Genomic DNA, 12257 nt, shown 5'->3' with positions numbered 1-12257 from the left:
TGGTTTTCTTCCTGTCGCGGGTTCAGCTCTTCTTCCGCCTTTTACTGAGGCTTCTCTTTCGAAGGCAGTTCTGGCCCAGATTCCTACTCGTACTCCTGTCTGATTTTGCGCCCAGACTTCGAGCCCTTCTTTCCTGTGGCCAGCGCGTCTGTTGCGAACAAATTCAACGCCAGTTCGCTCATGACAGCTCCTCTTCTCGTGTCTTCTTTATTCTCGGTGTGCACTCTTCTGTTTGCACTTTCGTCTCCGGATTGCGGGCTTACTGAACGCTGGACTCATTTGTCTCAGCTTCTTCCTCACTTTGCTGCGATGTTCGTGCAGCTCGCTTGCACTCGAGTCAGCTGTCTCCAGCTTAGTTCTCTTTCGTCCCAGTTTCTTCCTGACCATTCTCTGAGGCTCGTCCGGTTCGATTCCAGCTTTATCGGCGGTGCTCAATTCGCTTCTATTTTCTTTTTTTACTTTCTTTCCAACTCTACTTCGGGGCGAGCACTATTCGTTTTTACAGGCATCAACCGAGATGGGTTCTCGCTATGAAGCCGCTGGTTCAGTACCTTGTCGTTTTTCGTAGACGGAATTTTCTCGTTGTTCTGACGTTTTCTTCTATTTCCTCTTTCTGACCTTGATTCGTTCACAGTGCTCAAAGCACGGCTCAGGGCTCATTGGGGGAATCATTCTCCTCAGTTCTCCTCAGTGCTACTTCCTCAACTCCTTGCCTTAGTTGATCACTTTCAGTGCAGTCGTAAAAGGACTTTTCATCAGCCTGCTCACTTCCTCCCACTGCACACGCTCCTTCCTCGTAGGTGAAGATTTCCTGGCCTTCCTCATCGCGAAAGACTGCCTCGCTGCACGAGGGTTCACTCGGAACGGCTTCCGGTTTTTACTGATTGTACACTCCTCAGCTGCAGTTGCGTCGAAGATTTCGCTCTTTTTTGCATTTCACCGCTCTTCCTAACAGTCCCTGCTGCAAATCTCAGGCATGCAGCACTGAGATTTGTCGTTAGAGCTCCAACTTCTTCACTCGTCTTCAGACGACTTCTTTAAGGTGCAATCTGACTGACGCGTCAGAATGGCCCTCTCCTCAGTGCGTGCTACCTGAGCAGTGAGGAAGCGACACGAAGAAGCTTCCTGACGAAATAGCTTCCTGAGGAAGCGACACTCCGGTCTGGACTTCATCCGTTATAATCTCAGTTGTCGAAACGGGCTCTTCCACAACGAAGCTCTGACCTGTGGAGCTAGCTAGAACCTCGTCTGTGGTTGCCGAGGAATTAATTTCTTCTCTCTTCCACCCGGCCTCTCTGGGGGAAACCTGCACTGGCTCCCTGACGTTCCCCAAACGCCGAACTTCAGCACGCTTCCTCAGAAGGATTTCTTTCTCTCTTTGAAAAGACCTTTAGGCCCCTTCTCTCTTTTTCTGTTCTCTATTTTCTTTTTAACGTTTCCTCTGCTTTTCTTTCTCACCGGCTTCTCTAGCGCGCTGTCTTTCTTCTTGTTTCCTCTGGCATTCTCTCTCCCTTTCTTCTCGAGCCCTCTCTCTTTCTTTTTCAGCCCTGTCTCTCTCCTAGTCCACCCATTTACGCAGTTCGGCTTCGGAAACCCCCTTTAGGATGCCAACCTCTACTAACTCCTTTAAGCTCATATTTGGAGACCGGACTCCTACTAACTCCTTTAAGCTCATATTTGGAGATCGAACTCTTCCAGGCAAAGGATGCCTCTACGCGGTAAACTTCACTAAGCGCTTCATCGTGGCACTTCAGAATATCGCTATGCTGCTAACACCCGTTTACGACCCCTTCGCAAACACCTTCCGAATTTTTCTCCGTTCTCTGCGCTTACAAAACACCAAACGTCCTGTCGTGGACGCCAGAATAATGTCACCACTTCGCGCACTTTAGCCTGCATTCCCAGACACCCTTAGAGCATGTGGGCATAGCGGTCTCGGTCGCAAAGGAGATGCCCTCTACCCAGCGTGGCAAGCTCAGCCAGAGACCAGCTACCAGGTGAGAAGAGGGTTTGGTCGTTTGGTGCCCAGCTTTGGCCTGTCGCGAAACCAAAGAATGGGTCGGAGCCAAAGGTTCACAAACAAAACAGTTTATACAGAAAACAGACGATACAGAGGATTTCACATACACTCGTACGAGCACATACAAAGTGATTAACAATACATCGCAACTCGTGCAATGTAACGCTCGCGAGAGATTACAATACAATAAAGATATTGCACCTAAAGTGCACTAACACAAGAGAGAGGCAAAGAAACAAAACAATTGGCTCACCGGGCACTGCGACAGTCCGACAACCAGGGGTTCACGGTGACGCCGTGCTGCCTCCACGGAGGTTTCAAATCTCTGGATCGCCGCCAGACACCGTGGAGGACGGAATTGCTAGTTTGCCTTCATGGCAGCTTATCAACGCAACATTGGATGTCCGTGATCTCCGGCCTCGGCAAAAACAGCTACAGCTGCGCTGGTTCTTTTCAGGTGGACCCATGGCCAGTGTCGCTGCACAGGAGACTAAGGTGTAAAGTGACGAGGGCAAAGAGAGGGCCCTGTGACCTTTCACAGCTGATTACAATGTCTGCGTGTCACTCAGTGGGCTTTTCGGCATGATTTTGAGAGCTTGAGCTCATATTAGCGAGGGAGAGTTATATCGCTCATAAGGAGGAAAATCCGGCGTTGTCGTAGTTGTCAACGCCAGACGATCCGAAAACCCACGTGACCCCATGACGTTGTCGGCAGTGCCTACATCATGAGGAATGAAAGAAAAATAAAATTTATTTAGTAAAATTCCTCCCGAACTGTGTTTTGAATCCAGGCCAGCCCGAAAAGATCAGCTTGGATGGCCACTGGAGCACTCCGCCACCACTGCATTTTTTTTCCAACATGGTATTTACTACAGGAGGTTACGTATGTACAGAAAGGCCTGTATACGGAATATTTACGAATCAATCAGTTAGAGGATGCCCTGCACTAAGCTTGACCAAAAACAACAGCGCACCACCCTGCGCTCTTAACTGATGATGATGATTTCTTAATAGCACAATTAATGGCACATGTAATAATGGCATATAACGGCACATGTCTTAATGGCACATAATGACACGCATTAATGGCACTTAATGGCTGAATGGCACATACCCACGGCGGGCGATTGGCGAGGGTGCATAGCGGATACAAACGCACTCATGTACAAGGAGTGGAGTACTTGAGTAATTTTGGGTCTTAATTGCTAGTTTCTCGCGCTGGGTTTGGATATCGTCGTCTTCATCAATTTCCATCCGGGCGACGCGAGCAGATCATCATCGCTGGACACTGCATTAGAGTGGTACACCATCGCTACAGCCGGATACCCTGCGTGCATGCTTTCGCACTCACAGCTCGTCACTAGTTTCAAGTGCTGTCCGTAATTTTAACTCATTGGTCAATTTTGGGTCATAGTCATAAGCGTGTCCGCAGCGCCACCTACCGCGTGTCTTGGTTGGCAGGTGGCCCAGTGGAGAGGAGTAGCCCCTCTCTACATTTAGGGCTCAGGGGAACCAAATCTTTCGCTGTCTCTTGTTTAATAGACAGTTTTAGCTGTGCGTCTGCAAGGGCTTAGCGTACGCAAGGAGCTTGCGGGGACCGTAGTGCGCATGTGCAGAACGCAAGCTCGATCCGTGCGTCTTGCGTACGTACGCAAGCCAGCGGACTTTGCGTTGCGTTCCTTGCGTGCCTTGCGTTGTTAACGTTGGCAACACGGCGCCCTGCACGCCCGCTTCGGACCAAATACTGCATTGCCGCTGCATTTTTCGACGCGATAGCTCGCTCTAAACGGTTGTATTCACTTTTATTTTGTGCATTCTCACCCCTCCTTAACGATATATGTGACAAATAGTCATCGTTTTTTAGATAAATCCAAGAATTTCTTGATGTTAAGCCTAACTATCTACGGCGTACACTGTCGTCATAGCAACGACCTCCGGTAAAGTACTTCTCCAACTTAGCGCTAGAATTTATATCCTCATTTGATTCAATTGATTTACATTAAAAAAGAAACAAAGCCTTCGAATGCAGCCACCTCTGCCATTAATAAAAGAGGAAAAAGTTTCCTCAGCACACAGTTCAGGAGCTTTGACTTGCTGTCGCTAGATGGCGCCACCGTACCCTACGCTTACCGGGCGCTACGCTAGCCACTCCCAACTAAAACTGTCGTTGCCATGACGGGTGGCACTGCGAGTAAGGTGCGCCCGTAGCGTACGCACAGCTTTTGCGGACGCACAGCTAAAACTGTCTATTTACGTGCGTAAATGCGAAACGGCGCAGGATGTTTACAAACATTTTTTCCTCAACGAGAAACGGTGTGGGTTGCGACTGATTTTGCGTAAAAGACATTTATGGCAAGATGAAATCTCCGACTACAAAATCTGTTCGTACTCTGATCGGAAAGAATCTGTTCGCAAGGTTTCTATTGATTTATATAACTCTGTTGTCGTATTACTAGGGGTTCCTGCGACCTTTTCCTTTTCGCAAGCTGTCACTTTACAGACAGCTTCGTGGCACTAAACTGGAATTTCAAGCTTGGAAAAAGATACTTTATTAGGAATAAATATAGAACAACGCCCTCTATGACACGTCGTGCTCATTCTGAAGCATGGTTAGTTTGCTAAAGGCAACTCTGCTGTCACCGACAGCAAGATCCAGCCGTTAGTATCAGACCAGAAATGCCACGGATTGGGGGCTCACTGTGCTACCAAATTCAGAAGAGTGCTTCTAATGCCTCAACAGGTAAGCAAAAAAGTTATGTTGAATACTGAAGCGAGCGCCCATGCAATGTCCTTCCAACAATTTGGCAGAGGTCTTCGCCGTACACGTACTTAGAGTCGTTCAAGTCGAGCACTTAACCCTTTGAATTTAGAGGAGTGTCTTCGGCCTTGTGCAACTTTAAAATTTCCCAGAGGAGTTTTTTTGTTCGGCATGATATGCTTGGAATGATCTTCCGAAGTGCTGCCGGTTTTTCAGTTTAAGTGCGCGTTTAGGGCCTCTTCATCTTTTTGAACACAGAAGAATTAGCGACGGTGGCCTTGCATTTTCCTACTCGGTGGGTGCTTTTCCTGCGTGCTGTTTGAAAATCCACCATCTTTAAAGCATTTTTCTTTGTTATTTTGACAAAGTTGCGAGAAATACATGGGCCTCCATGTAACGTGAACCGTCCTATATGAGACTCCAACGTGGACTTCTCCTTTGCAAAACACTATTCTTTTGTAATACCTAATTTCTTCGCCTCTTTAGTAAAGCCACTAGGTCCTGAAAATTCAAGTTTCTTTGAACTGAACATTTACATCTTGAAAAACCAAAATCTATTACCCTGATTTTGTAAGTTTATTTTAGTGCCAACACAATTGATACTCGACAAATGTTTTTTGCCACGATGAAGTGAAGTTCTTTCGCATCTGTTAATATTTGCCTCAAGCAAACACCTTCTCAGGAGGAAGGCAACTGCGGCCGAGCCCTATTATCATTGCTGATGTGAGTCCGGTTTTCGAATATCGCCACCAGGATAGATTGCGCCATACATATAAAGAGATGTTGCCTAAAGAACTGCCGCAGATGCCGTCCAAACATGCTTTCTCGTGCAGCACAATGAACCATTGTTGCGGAAGAAAGACAGACTCCCTAAACTAATTGTATTGAACGAAAAAAAAAGAAGCATGGAATATCATGCACTGTGTGTCATCTACAGTCCTTTTCTTAGCTTCCAATAGGAGTGTTTAAAACCTTGTACTGGAATCCTGAACAACTCTTGACGCATGCTTCTTAGAATTCAAAGTTACGGCTCTGCTTACCTCAACGGCAAAAATGTGCGCTGCGCGATACTATTGTTCAGCAACATCTGGATTAGAGGGTTACCTTGCACACGCGCTGTTGACGATGAAGTGTGTCGAAACCAAACACTCCACAGTTGTCCTCCTCAAAAAGACATTGTTTCCACACAGCGCTACCGATTATGAACACAAAGACCTGGTAGGAGGTGTCTTCGGGAAAGTGGCTCCTGCGGCTAGGTGGCTGAGGAGAGTGCTGTTGCTATGACGCCTAAATCGTTACTATGACGCCTAAATCTTTGCCTCATGAAATATTCTTAAGTTTCACTCTCGCACAAATGGTGAATTTAAACTCCGAACGGCTTTAGATTTTGAATGGCATCGCTTTCAAGACATTCGCACCGTTTTATAACACCAAAAGGTAGTACACATTTGTAACACTGACTTCGGAAAGATAAGTCAAATATGGCATGTATTTGTTAAAACGCCCATGTGACTGAGCGATGCTAGTGCGTGATAAAAACCCCACGTGCTAGAACTGATCCCGAGCTACCAAGTGCAGCGTCTCTAATAGCCAAATATTGCATTCAATGTTGTGGCATTAAGTCTCATACGGAAACCACACCGATATTGATACTGAATTGCGCGTCTAATGCCTCACTCCCTGTGACTATTTACATTTGGTGAGAACATAAAGGCAACAGTGAACCTGAAAAACACTACCCGCTGCGCGTACCTACCTCTTGCGGATAAAAGTGGCTCGGCGTGGAAAGGCCTGGCAAATAGAATTGCCACACTTTCACATCGGTTTTGGTTTTCAAGGTCAAGCAGACTTCACCACAAATGTCGGCGAAATCGTTAAGTGGGGGCCTTTGTGCTAGTGAACTAGAATTGGAGGGTACGGTGCGATGACTTTAAAAGGGTTAATGCGCATATATGCGTAATTGGTTGTTACATACTTTACATTCATATGTCGCTTGGAGTCCCCGTACTACTTCTGACGCAATGGTGCAGCGGTTAAGCGATGCGCCTCGGCCCTTGGTTGGCAGGTGCTGCCACCGCAGCATAAACGGTGAGTGCGGACCTTAGTGGTAGCCCACTAAAAAGAACATCTTCTACGTTCTTCGCGCTAATGATGATAATTTCGCGAAGAAATTCCATATTTATCGCGTCAGTGCCGCGTGCTGCGTGGAGGTCTCTGGAAATTTCGACCACCTGGGGTTCTTTAACGTGCACTGACATCGCACAGCACACGGGCGCCTCTAGAATTTCGCCTCCATCGAAATTCGACCACCGTGGCCGGAAACGAACCGGCGTTTTTCAGGTCAGTAGCCGAGCACCATAACCTCCAATCCACCGCGAAGGCTACCTGCCCGGCAGAGATCTCTATTGCTATCGTAGGTTGAACGTCACTAAAGCTTTTTTTTATCTGCCTTACGAGAGCGTATGAATGCATGATGTATATATTATTTTTTGTCGTGTTCTTATCTGCTGTGGAAAATTGTAGAGCGGTTTATTTCTCATTGATTTGAATTATTAAAAAAAGTGTGCAACCACACTAACTAGCTTATTAACGTGTATTAGTAAGAGAATAGAATAGAGTGAAGTGCAAGTGGCAGGTACTCTACGATTTCGAATACCACGTTGGCAGCATCCGTATGAACGCATATGACTGTTGTATATTGCTAATGCTCACCTATATATCTGGTGAGAAGTTCGATGATGGCTAAAAGGCTTGAACGTAAATTTAGCGGGCTGATCTATCTACCGCGCTGAAATTCACAAAATCTTCGATGTACCAAGGTCTGCAATGTAGTCCAGTTTGAGCCTAAGAAATACAGCCAGGCACTGCACTAGATACTTCGCGAATGTAGTACAACGGAGAGCAAGAGGTAGAAAGGGTAATGCGCCTCAGCATTGACTATTCTTTTAACCAGCGTATACCGAAACCCGCCGGCAATGGCAACGACGCAGAAGAGAACAACGGTTCCTTCAGCCGGCGTGCCAGACTGGGAGCATTTGATCAACTGAGTACGTTCCATCCTAAGCTTAAATCTACAAATTTTTTGACTCATGCATGTAAAAAAAAATAAAAAGGCAACCTTGATTATCTAAAGCAATGTTGAGTCGAGTTGCATCGTACATGAGGTCCAACTTTAGGTACGCCAGCTTTTAAAGTAAGAGAACTTGCTCAACCTTACAAGTTAGTTGCGTATGCCAAAGACTAACGCTCCCCCTCTCCAGACCCGGTAAGCTTTAGACGTCGCAATCATATCGGAAATTTTTTTGATGCGTTCCGAGATCGCACCCTTCGGGTTTAACTACTGCTCCCTTCTGGCAAGTGGCTATGAAGTTCAAATGCAATATTCGAGACACAGCTCCTTTAGTGGTCTCATCAGAGCAACGCGAGGTGGATACCTACCGTGCAAACATTGGATATTTCTTCCTAGTCCTTGTAGCCCCCCTCCCTCCCCCAACCCATGTCCATGCGCCTTCCCTAATAAAAGACTTTCAACTCAACTAAAGGCGTCTTAGTCAGTCAGTATGTCCTTGTAGTCAGTATGTCCTTGTGTGAGCACAAAAAAAAAACACGCAGCTGAGAACGTCACTGCGTGTGCAGACGTTCTCAGACCTGTCTAAAGCGCTCTACTGACGCAGCCAGGAGAATAGTGTCGTGATATACGAGTGGCAAAGGGCTAGAAACAAAGCACTACCGCGCACGCACATTGTTATGGATCGTGTATAACTCCCTATGCCTTCTAACGCTATACAGTGCCCACCAGGGAGCGGCGACTGAGAAAAATGCATAATGGAGTTCGCCGCCGGAGCGCTCTAGACAGACCAATGTACTGCGGTAGAGCAGGTTATACAATGGGTGAACACCATTTTCGTTTAAGCGATGAATCATCCAGCCTTGTGCGAAATCATGACCATGTTTTCTGACTTTACTAAAGTTCCTTTGAGAGTACGGAGTTTGAATTATTCGAAAAGGCTTCTTCTTGTACCTTGGCAAAGAGACGGCGGCCCGCTCAGTACTTCGCTCCAGGGAGGAAAAGCTCTGTGCAAACTATTACCCAGTGTATTACTTTTACATGACGCGACAGTACAGTACCAGACAGCGAATGAATAAAACGGGTACGTCGACAGGCTTCTGTGGAAAAATCCAGAAAGCAGGAAAGTTGAGATCTTAGAGCTAAGTGGTTGGTATATTTATTTTAATGCCGATTACAGCGCACACGCTTCCCCGAAACAATTTACTTGCACAGCCATCGCTCATATGCTCATGCTCATTGATGTGCAAGCAAACATTTTGGCTCTTAACTACTTTTTTTTTAAACTTCATTCAGCCACATGAACATTGATCCATGAATAACTAGAGTAATGCCTAGGTCACTAAATGCTACGATTCTGTGCAAAATTTTGGAAAATAAGTGTGTCTGTATAAATGACGCGATATGTTTTCAGCTTTCGTGGTCATGCCCTGAAAAGCACGGCTTAGAATAAGCAGTCGCAAATGCAGTTCAAAGGGATTCAGGTATGATGAAAGCACGTTGCCGCTGCGTGCTTTTTTATAAACAACCCGAGCAGCCGTACTCCAAAAAGCATCCCTAGGAATGGATAAAGCCGAGGAGCAAGACGACACGACAATAAATTTCTCACTCTTTGAACGCCACGGAATTCCAGCAGCAACTATCGCCAACACCTCTTTCGTGCACCTGCGGGCTGGACGGTACGAGCACGCAATGAATGAGAGAAAGTATGAGGTGCGAGCAGCACGCTACCGGTTATGACGCTGCTGATTCAATCCGCACCGCCGGCGACGTGCCCAGACAAAACTGCCGCCACCAGGGGGGAAGCGGCGCTGGTGCAGGGGGGGCAGACTTTAAGTGCGCCGACGCCACTTTATTCGGCGACTACGGCACAATTTCAAATGGCAGCGTAAAATGATTTCGTAGGCTTTACCTGCATGTTTCGCACATTCGGCCCTTTTAAACTCATGGAATTCTGAAACCACTCCAGTTGCCCTTTACGGAGCTCGTGTCGCAAAACATCTGGCCGCGACGTCGGTGTCGCTGACCATGAGGGATAAATCCACGAAAAAATCCCAGAGAATCAACACAGAAGGCAGGTGGGCCACTTAGGTCGCGTAACCTTGTTCCATCATCGCAACATGCCAAAGTGATTGTGTGCAAACTGCTCCCCACGGGACGTGGCAGTTAAATAATGATTGCTGCGAAAGTTTGCTCGCGAAGAGCAACCTGGGTCGCACAAGCCCCAGCGGTGGCCGCAAGTGCAATCACAGGGCAGTGGCGCACCGCTGCGCCACTGCGCCTAGACTGGTATCACGATTCCCAAGAAGCAGGGGGATGAGGATACATACCAGAAGAATAGGCCAGAAAAAAAAGCAGTACAACAAGGCATGCACAGCAAGTACAAAATGAATGAAATATGAAACAACAAAAAGACATGACGAAAAAAGAAAGAAAAAAAAATAAAGCTAACTGCGCACTCATACATCCGACAGCAACGTGCGGAACATAGGTTCGGAACGGCACTCAACAATTTCATGGGGCAGGAGATTCCAGTCATGAATGGTAGATGAGAAACATGCGTTTCGATAAGTGTTAGTTTTGCATTTAATTTCTCTAATCTTCCATCCATGGTCAAGTCTGTTTGACCTGAAATGCGGTGGAAGCAAATAATTTTCTTTATCTATTTTTATTTTTCGGTGAAAATTTTATACAGCATTTCTAACCGGGAGTTGGTACGGCGTTTCCGTAACAGCTCCCATCCCAGCGTTAGTTTAATATTAGTAACACTGCTGTTAAAATCATAATTACTTGAGACAAACCAAGCGGCAAAGTTCTGAATACGCTCAAGCATGTCTGTTAAAGTTAAAGTAGGGGGGTGCCAAACAACACAAGCATACTCCAATATTGGCCGAATATAGGTGAAATATAGAAGCTCTTTAACTCTTAGTGGTGCCATTTTAAAATTTCTTTTTAGAAAGTTTAGCATACCATAAGCTTTAGCAGAAACGTGCTCGACGTGCACATTCTAGGTGCGATTAGACGAATAGTAGACGCCGAGGTATTTATAATGAGAAACTCTAGAAAGTCGGGTAGAATCTAGTTTGTATTTGGCCAAGAAAGGGTGATGCTTGCGGGTGAAAGAAATAAACTGACATTTTATTGGGTTCAGAAACATCTGCCACTTCAAACACCATTGTTGTATGCGGTCCAAGTTTCACTGCAAATATCGCGTCACACTCTTATGGCGGAGCTTATGTGTCGGCTCCATTTTTCTATCCGGAAAATGCGGCAGTTTTCCGCAATGTAGGCCTATCAGGGGCGCTTTTCTTGACGTCTTTTTTCGCTCAACAATACACAATACCTTTTCGCAGTTTGTTCAAGTTCAAAAGTGTTGAGTGTTCTTTTTTGCTGTTGCTGCCATAAATTCTGAATAAAAATCGTCCGTGAGTCTCAGGAATAGGCACATCGAATAAAGTGGGCATCACATTCTCCAACCGAGACTCCAGACATGAGGACCCTAATCGTCGTCCTCGCCTCGCTTCTCGTTCTTTTCGTGGCCCTTGCGTCGAGTAAGTAGTAAACTTCCTCTATCGGTGCTTCTTTACTGTGAAGTCCGAAAGCTAAGGAGGCATTTATTGAGGAAAGGCGCTCAGATACCAGTGCGCTAAAGTATACAGTTAGAGTACATAAACTGTCGGCGCTTATTTTTTGCAGCTACAGCTGATAAGCGACTGTTCCTGGGTTTCGCGTCGTCTTAGTAGCAGTAGTGGTTATAGTCGGCGTAACCGGGCACCTTGGAAACCTCTCGCAGGGTAGCTACTGTGGAAGGAGAACGGTACGGCTAGAGCGCGGCAATGCGTAACAAGCTGGTGGATAACATCGACACCATCAGGAAAGTGATTAGCTTGGCAAGAAGGAGGAAGTGGCGAAAGCGAATGAAGAATCTCCAGCTGGGGAATTTTGTAGCGAAAGCTACACTAGGCTAGCAGAAGCGCATTTTGAGGTGCCTGGCACAGGCCACTACTGCGCATGCGCCGTTACTATGGCAACCATGACGCCGCTGGGACTGTCAGTTATAAGAAAAGAAAAGAAAGTTGGGGCGTGAGCGAGAATCGGCTTCATGCCGAGGAAAATGTTTTTCGAACAAGCTGTCCCATAATGAAACTCCAGCATCTAAATGTCAACATCCAATCTAACTGAAAAGTCGGCATCTAAATTAGCCCTATATTGACTAAATAACATTTAGTGGCTACAAGATAGAGTGTTCTCGATTTTACTGCAAACTGCAGTCTTCTTTTCTAAGCCAGCAGGGATGGATCCGGCATTTAGGGAGCTCCTCTAAATTGAAAGAGCGCCACCATGGTTTAACGTCCCAAAGCGGCTCAGACTATGGGGATGCCGTAGTGAAGGGCTCCGGAAATTTCGACCAC

This window comes from Amblyomma mixtum, chromosome 7 (genome assembly GCF_055824585.1).
Source record: "Amblyomma mixtum isolate Tamu chromosome 7, ASM5582458v1, whole genome shotgun sequence".
Taxonomy (NCBI): domain Eukaryota; kingdom Metazoa; phylum Arthropoda; class Arachnida; order Ixodida; family Ixodidae; genus Amblyomma; species Amblyomma mixtum.
Note: the sequence above shows the minus strand (reverse complement) of the source record.